Source organism: Sciurus vulgaris (assembly GCF_902686455.1).
Source record: "Sciurus vulgaris genome assembly, chromosome: 2".
Lineage (NCBI taxonomy): Eukaryota > Metazoa > Chordata > Mammalia > Rodentia > Sciuridae > Sciurus > Sciurus vulgaris.
In genome coordinates, this window is record NC_136462.1 from 31,173,573 (window position 1) to 31,192,783 (window position 19,211).

Consider the following 19,211-nt stretch of genomic DNA (forward strand, 5'->3'; position numbering starts at 1 on the left):
GAGCTTTTGGGGGACACCTCACATCCAAACTATAACAGGAGGTAATACTGTTCATCCTTTTTACCATCCAAGGTTGCCTGAGGCATGAACATGAGGTATTATTTATTGAAGAACTTTGAAAAAATGTGAGGTCCCACAGATGCAAGGTATTCATCATTGTTTCCAAAGTAGAGATTACTAACCTTTGAACTATGGATGAAAAACTGTAGAATTTCCTCCATTTTATCCCTACTATACACTCTATTTGTAAAAATAAGAGAAATGATTGTCGAGTACTGGGAATACCAAGTGGAAAAGCCCAGATGTCCAGAATTTTGCATGATTTGGCACAAACATATCTTGTTGGTGCAGGAAGCAAACACGACTTGAACTGTGACTCCGTGACCTCAGTCTGCCCAAAGGCCTGTAGTGACAATGCCTCTTTTTTCTTTTCCAGAAATAGGGCTGAAGGTAGAGCTGCGACGGGAGGGAGTGCTTCGGGTCTCTTTCTCTTGCGTGTTTCATCTTCTCTCTCCTCTTTCTGATTATTTTCTGAATATTGCCTGCCCCGATCATCCCAAATAGAACATGTTACATGAAAGAAAGAAGAAACGAAGTGGAAAGAGATGATAAGACTTGTGTAACCTTTTGCAAGTACTGTCTGTGATAATATTTGTGATTGACAGCTGTGACGGTATCTTTGTCTTTTTTGTGGTGCTGTGAGTTGATCCCAGGCCCTCGAGCATGCTAAGCACATGCTCTACCAGTGAGCAACACCCCCTGTCCCTGTATCTTATTCCCATCACCACCCCCAGGCTGTAATTCCACTGAGGGCAGGTGATTTCTTTGTATACTTCTGCAGCTTCTTCAGTGTCTGTACATAGCATAACTGTTTGTTAAATGAACGAATGAGCTCACTGAGTAAGAATGGACTTTACCTCTTGCACCAATTCCTTGGTGCGCCATGCTTCTCTCTCTCTCTCTCTCTCTCTCTCTCTTACTAAAGTGCTCCTTCAAGATCGTGGTAGAGACCATTCTTCCTGGACATTCCCTCTGGGGAACCCTCCATGTCACCCCATGGGTTTCATTCTCTGGACACCTGAGGACTCGCGGCATTGAGCCTTGGGATTGGATCCCTCTGCTTCTCAGACCTCTGAGAGTTGCCTTGGCACAGAAGGGGGTGCTGGAGCGGCAGACGGCAGGGATGAAGCCTAGAGGATTAATTGGCTAAACTTTATTACAGAGGCTGGTGCTATTGTTTACAGGCCATTAAAACCCATTATCATCTTCCCAGGCTGGGCAGCCGGCAGCAAGCTGCTTTGATGCATGTCTTAGATAAGGAAAATTTATCCCTTGTTTTGACTTCAGAATTTCTTCTTGGTTTATTATCTGACATGCCATTCAACTTTCTCTCCAAATGTCCCCGATGTCAGACAACTTTTTCCAGTTGTTGACTGGGGAGGTTCAGATTAGACTCCTACAATTTTAGAGTGGGACGAGACCTGAGATAGATGACTGTCCTGCTCCTGCCCCCTCCTTCTCCTACCCTACCTCCATCTGTATTTTTCCTTCATAGCAGAGCAGTTCATGGACACACTAGCTTCTCAAGTAATTTGCACTTATTGATCTCCCAGTTGGGCAGACTTTTCTCATGACCTTCAGCTAATCCTCCCTCCTCCATGACCATATCTTGTCCTCTGCGGAGAAGACTTCTTGGGAGCTCCCTTCACTCTGTTCCAAGTCACAGGCTCTTTACTTAGTATCCACCAAGTACTGTGCATGTGGGAGTTATCTGATCTCTGCCATCTCTGCGATAGGTGTGTTTCAGGCTCCCCTGGTGGGTGGGCCGGCAGAGCCCTTGGAGACCTTCACTCACACCCCAGAAAACCTGTCTCCCTCAGGTGCCATCTTGAGGGTGTGACTCTCCATTTGGACAAGTGCAGGCAAAGGGATGGAGGCTGACTTGCTGTGGTCAGCTTTTTGCTAGCCAATTGACTAGACAATTGACACTGAGCTGACTTTTAGGTGATTGACTAAAGAGTCCGAGTGTGCTCTGCTGCGCAGGATGAGCCAGCTTGGCAGAGTGTGGGTTTCACATGTTTGATGAACAAATGAATGAATGGATGTAGGAATCAGGAGTGTCAGCCAGTACCGGTCTCTCCTTGTGTATCAAATGTAGTATTTTATTTACTGCCTGCCCTGGAAAAGGGTTGGGGTTGGGGGTGGGGCATTGTAGAATGGTGTCAAAAAGCCAGGTAAGACCTGGTTCTGCACATCTGAGAAAGTAGAGGAGAGTGAGACTAATTACAAGACAAGGCAGGGAGGCATGATGGAAATAGAGACAGGAGGACCTTGCTGAGGGAGCATAAGGGGCACTGGCGTGTTCAGAATGCAGGGATCAGGAGAGCTTCATGGGGATGGTTTTGAGGATTTCATTGAACAGGGATCAAGGAGGGAGAGGAGAGCCAGATGGTGAACAGCAAGAACAAAAGTATTTAGACCTGAAAGAGCCCTTAACTTGCCACAGACTAGTCCTGGCAGCCCTAGTCCAAAGCCACATTGCTCTTCCAGTCAGGGTGGCTCCAAATCCATCTTAGACAACACCAAATAATCCCAGGAATTTTTTCCAGGCGCCTGAACCTGGGGCAAGTCTTGGGGCAGACATTCCATTCTTTCAGACTTTGCTAGTGCCCCGTGTGGTGTGGGTGGGTGGATTTTGCTCTCCTTGGAGGGTTGCATAGGACAAACTTAGGGGCGCCTTGGAGTTGGGAAGGTAGACAAGCTTCCAGGACCAGATCCCTGAGCTTCTTTAAGATACTTCTTTGTCCTTCCCTCAGCTTCCTTATTGCCAGGACAAAGAATCCCTCTTTCCCATTCACGCTGCTCCTCTTCTAGAAGCCCTTCCTTCCATTTCTGATTATCCAAATGCATCTCTCTTCCCTCCAGTTGGAAGGAAGCACACTGTTTGCTGAGCATCCAGAGCATGTCCCCTGCTGAGGGCACAGCTGGAGATTGGCCCTTCCTAACTCTCAGTGCATGCACTGGGTGGCTGTCCCATTGCTAAAAAAGACCGAAAGTTCCTCCTCTGTTTTATTACAAATAAGTATCCAGAGTCAAGGTGATTTTAACACATTACATTAAAAAATCACACAACTCCCCAACCCTTGAGTTTTTCATGTTCTCAAGGTAACTGCTTAGTTACAGTCCAGGGAGTGGGAGGAAGCCAAGAAAGAGGATTCTTAATCTTGGGGAGCAGGATGGAGTGCAGCAAATGCCTTGGAAATGGAAGATTCCCCTGACTCTCACTACAGCAGTGCCGCAGCCCATATATAACTGCGGGCAAGCTCCCCCTCGCCGCCTGGCTTATCTCTGTCTCACATTCACAGACTCACCAGCCTGGAGTCTCTCTGGATGTTGGCCAAGCCAGTTGGGAATGCATAATAGCTGAGATAGGGGCTGGGGTGAGTCCGCCATGTCCTTGCCTGCTGCAGTGAAGGTCTCCTGTCTCCCCCTCTTCCCTCTCTCCTAACCTTTTCTCTGACATTGGGGGCTAATCCTTCTGGTCTCACCTCCCTAATTTTTGAAAGAAGGAAGACCCAAATTCCACATTTGCAGGTGGCTAAGCTTGTGATTATGGACACCTCTGAAGAGTGGGAGGGAGGTTTGGGTGAGTAGGTTTAGACCAAAGTTTGTTTACCCAGCTGCCATTTTGAAAGCTCAGCTACAGGGTCTTGTGAGCTTAAAACCTTCCTTACATGTTCTCTTTCCTCCTAGCTGACTTAGTTTTTATGACCAAGACTTTGGTGTTGCTTTTTGTCCTGGTAGCAGTAAGGATGAGAAAAGGAAAGGCCTCTGGAAAGAAGCTTCTAACCTGTTGGAAGTAAGGGCTTCTGGGAAATACGGTGAGGTCTTGCTGGGGATCTGGAGCCTGTGCTGGAGGAATGGATGGAAGTGGCGTCAAATCCTTCTCTCATTGCTCTCGTGTCATCTCTGTTGGGCCTCTAGTTTGGCACCCCATAGAATCCCTAATGGTTGATGGAACTACAGAAACTTGGTGGCTTAAACAATAGAAAAATATTGCCTCCTGATTCTGGGGGCCAGAAGTCCAAGTCAAGTCTAAAATATCAGCAGGATGGGTTTGTTTTGAGGGCAGTGAGGAAGAGTCTGTTCCAGGTCCCTCTCCCAGCTTCTGGTGCTTGCTGGCAATCTTTGGCATTCATTGGCTTCTAGAAGCAACACTATAATCTTTTCTTCATTGGCACATGGTGTTTGTGTCTGTGTTCAAATTTCTCCTACTTATAAGGACACTAGACATATTGGATTGGGACTTACTCTAATGACCTCATCTTAATTAATTACATCTATGATGATCTATGATTTCTGAATAAAATCATGTTATGAGGCACTAGATGTTAGGATTTCAACACAGGAAGGACAAAATTCAACTTGTAAACCTTTTAACCCTTTTTTTTTTGGGTTTTTTTTTTTTTTTTTTTTTTTAAAGAAGGACCTACATGTGGAAAGAAATTCATATATTAAGTAAAGAGTACAGTGGGAGAGAAAAGTAAGTCTAAGTTTCTTTCCCTCCGCTGTTCCCATGTCCTCAGACTCCGATCTGTCAATGCAGTGTTACCCACTTTATTTCTTCTTTGAATCTTTCTGGTGATAGTCTATGGACACAAATGTGTATCTATCCTTTTAGTCTCTTCTCCTTTCAGAGAGTTGCATTCCAAATGCCTTTTTCTTACCTTGCTTTTTAAAATTTAAATATAGCTCAGAGATCATCTTCAGCAACAGGTATACATCTGTCCTATTTCGTAACAGATACACAGTATTCATTGTTTGGATATACCATGATTTATTTAATTTCACCTCTCTTGATGTACAATTAGATCATTTCCAATCTTGGCTACAATGAAAAATTTGTATTGCTGGATGTGGTTGTGCACACCTGTAATCTCAGTGATTTAGGAGGCTGAGGCAGGAGGAGCGCAAGTTCAAGGTTAGCTTCAGCAACTTAGAAAGGCCCTAAACAATTTAGTGAGACTCTATCTCAAAAAAAAAAAAAAAAAAAAAAAAAAAAAAAGGTGGGGGGCCTGGGAGTATTGCTCAGTGGTTAAGTACCCTGGGTTCAACCCTTAGTATTAAAAAAATATTGCATATACTTTTGTCTACCTGTGAATGTAAACCATTTAGACATTCTACTCTTTCTTAAAGTTTCTATACAGTATATAAATTAAATGCAGTAAAGAATATTTACTGAGTTCTTACTATGAACAAATATTTGCTATTTCATCATATTGATCTCTCAGTGTTTACTCTGCCCAATGGTTCATCCTGGATTATTTCTTATTGGTATAAACAAGCCAGTAACAAAAATTCTTGCACATTAATTTCTACTTTTGATTATTCAACTTTGACTATTCCTTACCATAGGTTCCTATAAATGGGTCAAAAAAGGCTCTGGACCTTATTTATTACTTAATTGTATTCCAGAAGTGTATCATTTGCCAGCAGAAAGCCCATCTTTCCCCATAATATTGTTTAATTTAATTAAAATAAAAACACATAAAAGAACTCTGCTAATTTGGTACATGAAATATGGAATTTCATTGTTTTAATTTTTTAAAATCATTTAGCTATTTTGCTTATTGTTTTAGTCAACTTTTTCACCACTGTGACCCAAAGATCTGACAAGAACAATATAGAGGAGGAAAAGTTTACTTGGGGCTTACAGTTTCAGAGGTCTCAGTCCATAGACAGTTGATTCCATCGCTCTGGGCCAGAGGTGAGGTAGAACATCAAGGCAGAAGGGCCTCACAGAGGAAAAAGGCTCTGGATGTGACAATCTGGATGTTGAGAGAGTGTTTGCAGAAATGCCCACTTATCAGGGACAAAATATAAACCCCAGAGGCACGCCCCCAGAGACCTATCTCCTCCACCCATACTCTTCCCTACCTGCCCACAGTTAACACTCAGTCAATCCATTCAAATGGATTAAAACTCTGATTATGTTAAAGCTCCCATAACCCAATCATTTCAGCTCTAGACTTTCTTGCACTATCTTAACATGTGAGCTTTTGGGGACAGCTCATATCTAAACCATAACACTAGTTTAACACTTCTTTTTTCCTCTTTGTGGCTTATGTGTATCCTTTGGCCATTTATTTATTAATGTCTTTTTGCTTTTTATATCAATTTTCATGGCCCCTGTATAGATTAAGAATATTAATTGTCATATCTCTCACACATATGGCAGATTTTTTTTTTTTTTACCAATTTGTGTTTGACTTTAAAAAGTTCTTTTAAAACCAACTTTAATATGGTATAGCATACATTCACCAGAAAGCATTCATTTTAAGTACACAGTTCCATGAGTTTTGACAAATGTTCAAACCTGTGTTACCTATGTAACCACAACAGAATACTTTTATTATCCCCAAACGTTCCCCTGTGCCTCTTTGCAGTCAACGCCATCTGCGGCCTCAGGCAACCATTGATCTGCTTTCTGTCACCACAGATGAGTTTTGCTGGCTTGAAAATTTCATATAAACAGAATCATACGATATGTACTTTTTTGAATCTAACTTATTTTACTCAGTCTCTCTCTTTTTTAAAAGATTTATCCTTGCTGTATTCGTAGCTTGTTCTTTTTATTGATGAGAGTATTCCATTTTACGAATAAATCACAATTTTTTTTATCTGTTCATCCGTGATGGACATGTGAATTGTTTCCAGTTTTGGAATATTATGCCTAAAGTTGTATTAGCATCTGTGTATAAGTATTTTGGGGGGGACCTACTTAGAGGGAAATTTCTCACTCATGAGGCAAGTGCATGATTCTTTTTTTGGGTGCAGTGAACTTTATTGATGGTATGTGACAGTAGGGCTCCCTAAGCACCTCTCCTTCTTCAGGGGGTCTGGATGGAGATTGGGAGGAGGGGCGATTCTCAGCGTGTTGAGGGACTGAATTAGGGGCAGGATTCCCCAGCAGCCGAGGGCCTCTCTCTTTCTCTGTGTTCTTGCTGTGGCAGGTGATCCAGGGGCTCTGACTCCTTGGAGGCCATGTGGACCATAATAAGGTCAACCACCCTGTTGCTGTAGCCAAGTTCACTGTCATACCAGGAAATGAGCTTGACAAAGTGGTCGTTGAGGGCAATGCCGGCCCCAGCATTGAAGGTGGAAGAGGGGGTGTCACTGTTAAAATCACAGGAGATGACCTGGTCCTCTGTGTTGCCCAGGATGCCCTTGAGGGGTCCTTCTGATGCCGGCTCCACCACCTTCTTGATGTCATCATATTTGGCAGCTTTCTCAGGTGACAGGTCAGATCTATAACTGACACGTTGAAGGTGGGTACATGGAAAACCATGCCAGTGAGCTTCCCATGCAGTTTAGGAATGACCTTGCCCACAGCCTTGGCAATGCCAGTGGATTCAGGGATGATATTCTGGGCAGCCCCATGGCCATCATGCCACAGTTTCCCAGAGGGGCCTTCCACAGTCTTCTGAGTAGCAGTGATGGCATGGACTGCGGTCATGAGTCCTTCCACAATGCCAAAGTTGTCATGGATGACCTTGGCCAGGGGGGCTAAGCAGTTGGTGGTACAGGAGGCACTGCTGACGATCTTGAAGGGGTTGTCATACTTCTCATGGTTCACGCCCATCACCAACATGGGGGCATCAGCAGAAGGGGCAGAGATGATGACCCTTTCATCCTTCCTATGAGCGCCGGCTTTTTCCACGGTAGTGAAGACACCAGGGGACCCCACAACATACTCAGCCCCAGCATCACCCCCTTTGATGTTGGTGGGATCTTGCTCCTAGAAGGTAGAGATGGACTTTCCATCGATGACAAGTTTCCCATTCTCAGCCTTGACTGTGCCATGGAATTTACCATGAGTAGAATCACACTGGAACAGGTAGACCATGTAGTTGAGGTCAATGAAGAGTCACTGATGGCAACAATATCTACTTTGCCAAAGCTAAAAACAGCCCTGGTGACCAGACGCCCAATACAGCCAAATCCATTCACTCTGACCTTCACCATTGTGTCCCAGGCTGGCACTGCATGAGTTGAGAAGTTGAGAAGAATGGGGAGGAGCAGAGATCTGCAAGATTCTTTATAAGCAATTGCCATATTTTTTCCCAAGTGGTTGTACCTTTTTATATCTACATCAGCAAAGTATGAGCATTTTGGATGTTATACATCCTTACTAGTGGTTGATCCAGTCTTCTTAATTTTAGCAATTTTAGTGGGTGTGAATGGTATCTTATTGCAGTTTTAATATACATTTTGCTAATACCTAATGATACTGAGCATATTCATGTCTGTCTTCTTTTGTGAAGTGTCTGTTCAAATCTTTGACCATTATTTCTTACTGGACCGTTTGTCTGCTTATTACTGAGTTGCTAGGGTTTTTAATATATTCTGGATGTAGGTCCTTTGTCAAATAGGTGGGTACACATATGTACCACACATGTACCCTGTACGTGTTTACATTTATGTATTATATGTGTGTTCCATGAGGCTATGTATTATGTACATATAGATACACTGTGAATATGTTTTCCCTTTCTGTGGCTTGCCTGTTCATCTTTACAGTTTCTTTAAAAAATTGTGGTAAAAAATATATAGCATGAAAGATGCCATTTTTGGGTTCAGGTGTGACTCAGAGGTAGCTGCTTACCTAGCTTGTTAAGGCACTGGGTTCCAACCCCCACACCATTAAAAAAAAAAAAAAAAGCCATTTTAATTTTTAATTTTAGTGGTGTTAATTATGCTCACACTATTGTGCAACCATTATCCTGTCTCTAACAGTGTCTTTGAAAGAGTAGAAATTTTAAATTTTGGTGATGTCTGAATTATTTTTTTCTCTTTTTGATTTCTTGATTTTTGTGTCCTGAGAATTTTTGCCTGCACCCAGATGGAGGGAATCATCCTCCATGTGCTTTCTTATGGAAGTATTACAATTTTAGCATTTACTTTAATTCCAGGATCCATTTTGAGTTGTTTTTTTTTGGGTATGGCATGAAGTAAAGGTTGAGGTGTTTATTTTATAATATGGATATCTGCTTAAAATAAATAAGCAAATAGTTGAAATAAGTAATTGTTAGCTTTTAGACATTTTTATTATTATCCTCTGATTTATTCCCTTGCTATGTACCTTGGAAATTCCAACCCCTAATAAGCTATCAGATTAATATAATCCACTATTTTTTTTCCCCAATGTTGGGAATGGAACCAGGGTGTTATGCATTCTAGGCAAGCACTACCACTGAGCTACACCCCCAAATCCCTCTACTGGATTGTTTAAAAGTTTTATTATTATTATTTTTTTAAACTTATTTCTTTGATTCACTTGGAATATGTTTCGGTTTATGTAAGAGTTGAGAGTGTAATTTGATACCCACCCCCCTAGCTCATTGAATGGTGGGAAAGAGAGTTCCCAGATATAATGGGGGTAAAAATGGGAAGGGCAGAACTATTAAGGCATGGGCTGCTTGGGCTTGCCTGGGGTGGAGGAGTCCTGAGGGGAGAGCTGGAGAGGCCAGCGGGGCGGGCATAGAGGAAGGAGCCCTGTCTCTGTCCCCTGAGGGATCAAGAGACTCCAGAGAGTCCTTGGAGCTCTTCAGTATCATGTAGCTACTTCTGATTGGACTGACAGAGGGCTGCGGATTGACAGCAGGTACTGGCAATTTCTGGCTTTAAAGAAGGACTGATTGTAGAGAGACTGGGACGGGGTGGCGGTGAAGTGAGGTGGGGAATTCGCAGTTCTTGATTTCAAAATAGGTAGAGCAGAAAGGAGGAATTAAAGATCGACCTTGAGGTTCAAGTTGAAATGTTGAGTAGAACCACTCTATTTTAACCAGAAAGAAAGGCCACAGGAGGAGAGACTGACTTTCTTTTTTTCTTTTTTTAATTTTTTAGTTGTTGGTGGACACAATGCCTTTATTTATTTATTTAATTTGGTGCTGAGGATCAAACCCAGGGCTTCACACATGCTAGGCAAGCGTGCTACCACTGAGTCAAAACCCCAGCTCGAGAGACTGACTTTGACTTTCAAGGAGATGAAGTTTAAAAGAAATAAAAATTATTCACTTCTGGAGAAAATTTGTGCTCTTCCTTGAGAGTATAATCAGAGCAATTCCTCATTTTTTTTTTTTTTTTTTTTGCAGTACTGGGGATTGAACTCAGGGCCTTATGCTTGCAAGGCAAGCACTCTACCAGCTGAGCTATCTCCTCAGCCCTTCCTCATGTTTTGATAAAGCATTTTAAAATTTCCAGAGTGCTTTTACATGCTGCTTCTGTTCTCTTTTAATTTACTGATGTGACAGGCAGGGCAGATTTTCCAGATTGCCCATCTTACAGATGAGGAAGGCGAGATTCTGCTAGGGCTGGGGTGTGGCTGAGTTCTGTTTTCTGAGTTAATAGGTACTGTGGTGTAAGGGGTGGGATAGGGGTAAGATTCTCATCTGCCTCTCTAGCCTGAGGCCTCCAAGGTCAAGGCAGAGAAATCCAAGGGTGCGGGGTGTACTAGGTAAAACTCTGGACTTGAACTCAGAGACCTTGGGGTTGAACACAATTTCACCATGTCTTGGATCTTGGGTGAGATATTTGATTTCCCTGAATCTCAATTTACTTACCTTTGAAATGTCACTTTATACACCCTGGAAATATGGAATTACTTGTAAAGTTCTCAAACTCACTATACCTCTGTGCCTTTGACCAAACTCCTGCTCCTTTAAGTAGAGGTTAGGAGAAGGAAAGATTGGAAGATGAAGCATTGCTGGGCTTTGGAGAGAGGGACCATGAACCAAGGAATGTAGGTAGTCTCTAGATAAGGAAACAAACTTTCTTCTCAGAAGAAAACAGACCTGCTAATACCTTGATCTTATCCCAGTGAGATTGACTGACTGTGTTCTTGTGACCTTCAGAACTGTAAGATAATATGTTTGTGTTGTTTTAAGCCTCTAAGTTTGTGGCGATTTGTTATAGCAGCAATAAGAAACTCATACAATGACATTGCCTTTAAGATTCACCTGTATTATTGCATGTATGAATGTCTTCTGCTGTATGGATATATCACAACTTACTTATTCATTTAGCAGCTGATGAAAATTTGGATTGTTTCCCAGTTTTGGCCATTATGAATAAAGCTGTTATGAACATTCACATATAGGTCTTTGTGTGGACATATGTTTTCATTTCTCTTGGGCAGATGCCTGGGAGTGGGATCGCTGGGTCATGAGTGCATATTTAACTTTGTAAGAAACTGCCAGATTGCTTTCCAAAGTGGCTGTCCCATTTAGCATTCTTACCAGCCATGTATGAGAGTTATAGTTACTCTATATCCTTGCCAGCGCTTGGCGTTGTCAGTCTTTTTAATTTTAGCCATTATAATAGATGTTTAATGGTATTGCATTGTGATTTTAATTGCATTTCCCTAATGACTAATGATGTTGAACATTTTTTCCACATGCTTTTTGGCCATCTGTAGCTCTTCCTTTGTGAAATGTCTGCTCAATTCTTTTGCCCATTTAAAAAAAATTGGGTCATTTGTCTTATTATTGAGTTTTAGGAGTTCTTTATATATTCTGACTAGACATCCTTTATCAGATAGATGTTTTGCAAATATTTTCTCGCAGTTTGTGGTTTTTGTTTTTATTTTTGTATTAGTGCCTTTCAGAGAGCAGATGTCTTAAATATTGATGAAGCCCAACACATTAATTTCTTTTCTTTTATGACTCATGCTTTTTGGGTCCTAGTTCAGACATTTTTGTTTAACCTAAATTCAAAAGGATTTTCTTCCAAGTTTTCTTCTAGAAGCTTTATAGTTTTAGCTCTTACATTTAGTTCTATGATCCATTTTGAGGTAAGGGTTAAAGTTTTTACAATTGAAAAAGCTTTTTTTTTTTTGTAATTCCTTTAACTGGGTAATGCCAGCTTCATAAAACAAATTAGCATTATTCTAAGTAGTGCAGAGAACAGACAGGTAAGATCCAATCCCTGGAATCTTACACAGAAAGACAGACACATACTCCGAGTAAGAGAGAGTCCAAATTTGATGAGGTCATAAGAGAAGCGCAGATGAACTGCTGTGGGCTGCCAAAGAAGGGAGAAGCCCTGGGAAGCCCCGGAAAAGTTTAATTAAAGCAATGACAGTAAAGGAAGGGTTTAGTAGGGCTTCAAATGCCCACTGCTGGGGGCGTCATTCTTGTGATCGGCTATTGAACGGTGCTGCCTCTAGGGCACATGCAATGCAGCTCGAGTAGTGCCCATCTGGAGTGGTAAAACGAAGTGGCCCTGTAAACAAGGGTCTGCCGGGTGGAGACAGAATCAGCTGGTAGAGGTGGAGGAAGCTGGGCAGGGTAGGCAGCAACCCAAGTCCTGGTTAGAGGGGATTCTACTAACCTCAGCACAGGTCGTTGTATGTAGGTATGCCCATGTCTCCCCAAGTTCTTAACCGAACTCCCACTGATCTGTATCCTTCCTAAATCGATATGGTGCTGGAGGCACCCAGGGAGGAGGGAAGGTAGGGACCAGCGCTCATGGAGCCCCCTGTCTTGTGCCCAGGATTGGCATCTGGCATCTCATTTTGTCTTCCTACCAACTCTGTAAGATCAGCTTTATTATTTCCATCTTTGCAGATTAAAACCTAAGACTCAAAAAGGATAAATACCACTAATGAGTAACCAGGTTGAGATTATAGTCCAGGCTTCTGGCCTCCCGTGCCCGGCCCCCTCCCCACCAGGGAACTTCTTTTCTGAGGAAGGCAGGCACAGAGGCAGGAGAGGGACAGCGCCAGGGCAGGGTCAGGACTAGATATTCGTGAAGGGTTTGTTCTGATGTAGCAGAAGCACTCTCAGCGCCAGGGGCCAGGAGGTGGCTGGCTGACTGCGTGGTCCGGTTTGCAAAGCTTCCAAAGATCCTTTCACTAGAGGGGCTTTAAAAGCTGCAAGCTCTCAGCAGTTTCTATCAGTTGGATTTTTCCCCCCTCCAGATTGAATCCTGTCAGGGTTTTATGGGCTTATGTGTTCCCAGAATGACCCCACTTCCCCCTCACCTGAGTAACACCACTCTGTCACCATACTTACTGTCACCAAAAGGCTCATGGAAGGAAACTTCACCAGCCTGCCTTTTGGTCTGCAACCCCCCAGCTCCCTCTCACAGCCTTCTGGTCTAAGGTGTGGGGTTGAGCCCATGAGGGACAAGAGAACAGCAGAAACTTGTTTGATCTCAGGCTGGGGGGTTGTTCCCCTTCCTGGTCTCATGTTTTGCAACATTGTTCAAAGGGCCCCTGAAAAACCAGGACACCATGGAAGAGCCATGCTGTGAGGAGATGGCACACAGCTGGGGAACGAGAGGGCACAAAAGTTCCCACTGTCCCCCATCTTATTCCCGCCCCTCTGCGTCTCCCGACCCCTCACTTGTACCCTTCTCCTTGGTCCCCTTTGAGGGACAGAGGAGTGTCGCCTGCTGCCTCTGGGCATTTGGCTTCTAGTCCTGTATTTGGTCACTGTGGGCCCTGCCCTGGCCAACACATGTGAACAGAGCCAGGGCCAAGTCCTGGCAGCCCAGCCTCCCGGACAGCATTACATATTGCTCTGTGTCAGCAGAAAAAGTATCCCCCACAAGTGGCATTCTAGAGTGCCCTCTGTCCCCCAGCCCCCAGCCTGCAGGCCTCCCTGCCCTGCGGAGCCCTGTCTACCCTGTGAGCTCGCTCTCTGTCTACCTGCAGAGCAGCGCTTCAGGAATCCTGAAAGCCAGCGCGGGTGGCTCTCCGTGACTTCATGGGAAATGTTCTGGGTTGGTTCTCTTTGCCTCCACCTCCTTCCCAGACTTGCCAGGGATGACGCTTCCAAGCCCCTCCCAACTCCTAAAATACCAGCCCTGCCTCCTAGCCCTGCCAGAAAATGCTTAGCACATTAGCGGGTTTAGCCGCCACAGTGGCAGGCATTTCGGAGGCTGCAGAGGCACATAGATTTCATTCTAGAATTCTTTCCAGCTCCTCACTATTTTGACAACACTGGGTAGCACCGTTACCAGGAACCTGCCCTGCAGGTGGGAGGGGCTGGGGGCCTGGGGAGAGGGTGGGTGGAAGGAAATAGGGGTTGGGGGGGTCTGGGCGCAAGCAGGTAAGGGACCTGAGAGAGGGTGGGCTGCCACGCTAGCCTCCCATTCTGCTTCGACCGCGTTCATCTTCAGCGGGCCCACCTGGCGGGCCGCCCTTGGCCTTCTGAGCTCACTTGGAACAGAACTTGGATACCAGCAACTTTTTTCCACAGTTGCTTTGGTGCAGCAGCAGCAGCTTCTTGCAGGGAAGACAGAGGCTCCAAGACTGCCAGAGAGGCAGCAAGACAGGCTGGAGGAAAACGGCCACATCAGACAGCCTTGGACTTAGAGGACTTTGCTGTGGCTCCTTCTCTGTCACTTTGTAGCTGGAAGCCCTGGAGCAAATCACCAACTCGCTGAAACTCGGTGTTCTCATCTGCAGGCTGGGAATAACGTTGCCTCCCTTCATATCTCTACATAAGACCCACAAGAGACAATGTGTGTGGACGTGTTTGGTTAAAGCATAAAATGACGAACATTGGTCTACCTGGGAGCTCCTGGAGGGGAGGGACTGTCTTGTTTATCTGTAGATTCCTCTGTGATGTCTAGTTTTTTGGACAAAAAAGTAAATGCAGTGACTTTCTGGAAGTTTCCATTTGCCCCATTGGTGATCCGTGTGTTGCAGTATAGTAAGGATCTGGGTGTGTTAATTTGTTAGGACTGCTGTAACAAAGTACCGTAGACTGGGTGTTTAGACAACAGAAGTCTATTTGGTCACCGTCTGGAGGCTAGGAATCCAAGATCAAGGTGCCAGTAGGATGGGTTCCTTTTGAGAGCCAAAGGAGAATCTGCTTTATGCCTTGCTCCCAGCCTCTGGTGCTTACTGGCAATGTGGCACTCCCCGGCTTGTAGAAGCATCACCGGGACCTTCATCTTTATCTTCATGTGATATTTCCCCTGTGTTCACGCCTCTGTGTCCAAATTTTCCTTTTTTACAAGGACACCAGGCTCACCTTACTCCAGAATGACCTCATCTTTATTAAATGTATTTGCAATGATCGGGTTTCTAAAAACGATACAGGGGTCTTCTGAGCTCAGGGGTCAACTTGGAAAGGTCAAGGCAGAGAGTCAGACCTGTCTGGGATAACAAGGTTCTTCTGCTCCAACACTGATATGGGTATTTGTTGAGTGAGGGGCCCTATTTTCTACTCCCATCCTTGGATTTTTTTTTTTTGGAAGGCCTTTCTCTTTGGAGAGTTAGTTTTGCCTTTTCCTGAGTGTTTTCCATGAGGTAGAATCTCTCTGTGTTTTAGATGCCCTGATCCCAGTTCATTATCTGTCTTACTCTTACCCCACTTGTCGTGCTTGCCCCTCGTTCTCTCGAGCCTCCTTGACAGCTTGGAAACTTGGTCCACAGTTGCCAAGGGGGGTTGCCCTCTGGCATGAGAATGATTCATGTTCTCCTCCCTGGTGTGTGTTCCCACCCATTTGACGTGGGTGCTGGCATGTGAGCAAGCCTCTTCTGGGTTGGAGGGATCCAGAGCAGGTGATTGCTGGACCACAGTACCAGTGATGTCATGCGAGGGCACGGAGGTGCCCTGGCACAATACCCTCTGTATCTGATTGAGGTGTCAATCACTGTCTGTTTTTGTCATTCCATTATATGCTTCAGTTTAGTAAGGGTTGGATGTGGAAGACAGCATTAGTATGTCACCTCTGAACAATAAGAGGGGATCTACTGAATTCTTTCTGTAACAGGAACAATGATAAGTGCTTTCCATCCCTTTTCTCATTTATTCGTCTCAAAAATCTTAAGAAACAGATACTTTCATGGTCTCATTATCCTCATTTTACGAACAGTCAGTTGAGTTTTTTTTTTTTTTTTTTTGGTACCAGGGATTAAACCCAGGGGTGCTTAGCCATTGAGCCACATTTTTTTTTCTTTTGAGACAGGGTCTTGTTTTGTTGCTTAGGGCCTTGCTAAATTGCTGAGGCTGGCTTTGAACTTGCATTCCTCCTGCCTCAGCCTCCAGAGTTAAAGGAATTTTTAGCATGTGACACCATGCCCAATAAGCTGAGGTTTTGAATAGAAATGTAAACTGCCTGAAGTCACTCAGCTAGTGAGGGACTTAAACTTATTTCTAGAACTTTTTTTTTTTTTTTTTTTTTTTGGGGGGGGGGGTGCTGGGGATCGAACCCAGGGCCTTGTGCTTACAAGGCAAGCACTCTACTGACTGAGCTATCTCCCCAGCCTCTATTTCTAGAACTTTGAGTTCCACTCTTCTTTCCCCAAAGCATGAGCAATGGCTCACTGGTATCAGAGTTTCCTGGAGAGCTATGTGTGAAAAGTCAGATTTCCAGGTGTCCTCCCTGATCTACTGAATCACAAGAGAGTGGGGTAGGGCCCAGGAATTTGTATTTTGATCCATTTTCTCAGTGACTCACACAAAGGCAGGAGAACCCACTGCCCATTGAGTCCACCTCCCAACCTCCCAGGGGACAGGCTCCTTCCAGTGCCACCTTCCTTCCAGTTGCACCCAGGTTGCTGAGAACCTGACAGTGGCCACAGATAGGGTTCTGAAACAAAGGGCACCTGTGACTAGCTCCCCGCCGTTTCTAGGGCTCCCTGTGGCCCCCTTTCTATCTGGTGTAGTGGCCCTGGGTCTGCTAGAGGGCAGGCAATCAGGCCTGGGCATGGCGGGAGAGGGTAGCATGTACGGCTGTGCTGGCCTGCTGACGTCTCACCCTTTCCTTAGAGCCCTGACCCTCCCCTGTTCTGCTTGCCTTAGGTCCTGGGGGTGGGACCTGGCCTGGTACCAGTAGGCCCTGGACAAGGCAGGGCAGGGCAGGGCAGGTCTGACATCCAGGCGATGGCAATGTGGAAACGTCCTCGTGACTGCGTGGCAGTAAGTATTCAGGAGTGAAATCTTGGCGATCCCAGCAGCATGGCTCCTGAGAGGTGGCCACTGAGAGCCACGTGCCCTCTCCCCCGCTCCGTGGTCCTCTGCCTCATCCTGCCTTCCTCTCCTTCATTCTCTCCTGTCCCTATGGTTCCATTTTGAACCCTCTCATTTGGGAAAACAAACAAACAAACAAATGAACAAAAAACCCCCAAAACCCACACCCTAAACCAAACAAATAAACCTCCCCATTCCTAAAAACCCAGTCCATTCCAGCAACCAAAAACCAAAACAAAAAGACAAAAATAAAAAATTCAAAAAACTCTGAAGGAACAAGTACTGTTGTCCTATATCCTATTTACTGACTGGGCACTAAGGTTACTTGATCATCCATAAGCTTTAAATTCTGTCTGACGAAGCCCCTGCCCATCTCCTTTTATGAGCTATGTCTGCACATTCTGAGTTGTCACAGGCTCTCAGGAGTATCAGAACCCTGGATCTAGAATGTTAGCCTAGCGAAGGCAGAAACCCGCTGTCCCCTCAGTGTCTAGCATGCGGAGGCGCTCAGTTATCTGAAGGACACTGCCAAGCGAGTCCTTTTTTTTTTCTTTCATTTTTTAAAATTTAAATTTTTTAAACATTTATTTATTTATTTATTTATTATTGTAAACAAATGGGCTACATGTTGTTTGATTGTACATGGAGTAACAGCATACCATTTGCGTAATCATACATTTACATAGGGTAATGATGTTTGATTCATTCCGTTATTTTTTTCCTTCCCCCCACCCCTCCCACCCCTCTTTTCCCTCTATATAGTCCCTCCTTCCTCCATTCTTGCCCCCCTCCCACCCCCCATTATGTGTCATCATCCGCTTATCAGTGAGATCATTCACCTTTTGGATTTTTGAGATTGGCTTATCTCACTTAGCATGATGTTCTCCAATTTCATCCATTTGCCTGCAAATGCCATAATTTTATTATTCTTTATAGCGGAGTAATATTCTATTGTGTATATATATATTGTATATATATATATACACAATTTCTTTATCCATTCATCAATTGAAGGGCATCTAGGTTGGTTCCACAGTCTGGCTATTGTGAATTGAGCAGCTATGAACATTGATGAAGCTGTATCTCTGTAGTATGTTGATAAAATTTAAATTTTTATTGGTGCATTAGAATTATACATAATAGTGGGATTATTTGAGATATATTTATACATGCACATAACATACCAAGTCAGTCTTGTCTGGAAGGACCAGACAGAGGCATAGAGAAGTCAGATCACTGTGTCTTAGTCCATTTTCTATTGCTAAAAACACAATACCAAAGATTGAGTAGATTATGGAAAACCATGTTTTTATTTTTCTTTATTTTGTTTTGGACTCATGGTCTGGTCCAAGGTCAAGGGGATGCATTATGGTCATGGCCTTCTTGCTGGTAGAATCCCAAGAAGGTGCAGGGTACCACATGGCAAAAGTCCAGGAGAACGTGTGTGTTGTCTGGGGTCTTTCTCCCTCTTTTTATAAAGACACAGGTATTCATTCATGGGAGCTCCACCCCCATGACATTTTGTAATCCTAATAACCTCCTAACAGCATTACCTCTAAACAGTAGTTGGATTACATTTCCGCCCTCCCTTAACCCTTCACAATGGTGAGTATATTCCAGTATGAATTTCAGAGGGGACATGCCACATTCAAATCCTAACACTGAGTTTGCCAGCAGGTAGGTGGTGTGTTTGGGGCTAGAACTCAAATCAGTAGAATTTAGGACACCCAAGTGTGCTAAAATCTAGGCTGAGGCTTCTGAAAATGCACAACTTTTCAAGCCCAGAGACATCTGGCTGGTTCCCTGGTAGAAGAAGCTATTCAGACCCCTCTCTTTCTGTGTCCATATTCTTGGTGGATCGGGATAGAAGTCACAAGCTGTTTATTTCCCCACTCAGAATAAGCAGCATCCCTGAAAATGCTGCCTTTGGTTTCCTGACCGACGTTCTGCACGCTACCTCAGCCTACGAGTAAATGCTGAACTATCCTCACAGGCCGCTAACATTTTAACTCAAAAAACGCCTATCCTTGGAGTGCACAGTTCGGCAGGCGTTTTAAGTCTAGTGTGGTGAGCTGGAGTTTAGAACCTTCTTGCAGGTCCCATTGTGAAACCTGCTTAGAAGATTGTAGCAAGGCCTCGTGCAACTTGGTCAGAATTGTGCCTTTACCATTTGAGTTAAAAAATGCCTTGTTTGTTTTAAAATGCTCAGTTTTCTTCTTCCCT

General features: G+C 44.2%; 1 protein-coding gene, 1 long non-coding RNA gene and 1 pseudogene across 8 annotated transcripts in view; 2 read left to right on the plus strand and 1 right to left on the minus strand.

Annotated features, from left to right (window-relative positions):
* DPF3 (double PHD fingers 3) overlaps window positions 1-19,211 on the plus strand; it is a 255,087-nt gene that overhangs the window by 62,687 nt on the left and 173,189 nt on the right. The gene's annotated exons all lie outside the window — the stretch shown is intronic.
* LOC306655432 (glyceraldehyde-3-phosphate dehydrogenase-like) lies at window positions 5,822-8,039 on the minus strand (annotated as a pseudogene). Its single transcript has one exon. The product of its transcript is annotated as a glyceraldehyde-3-phosphate dehydrogenase-like (transcript).
* On the plus strand, window positions 9,926-16,188 carry LOC306655438. The gene is made up of 3 exons (XR_013762259.1): window positions 9,926-10,108; window positions 10,212-14,040; window positions 14,185-16,188. It is a non-coding gene; the product is annotated as an uncharacterized lncRNA (long non-coding RNA).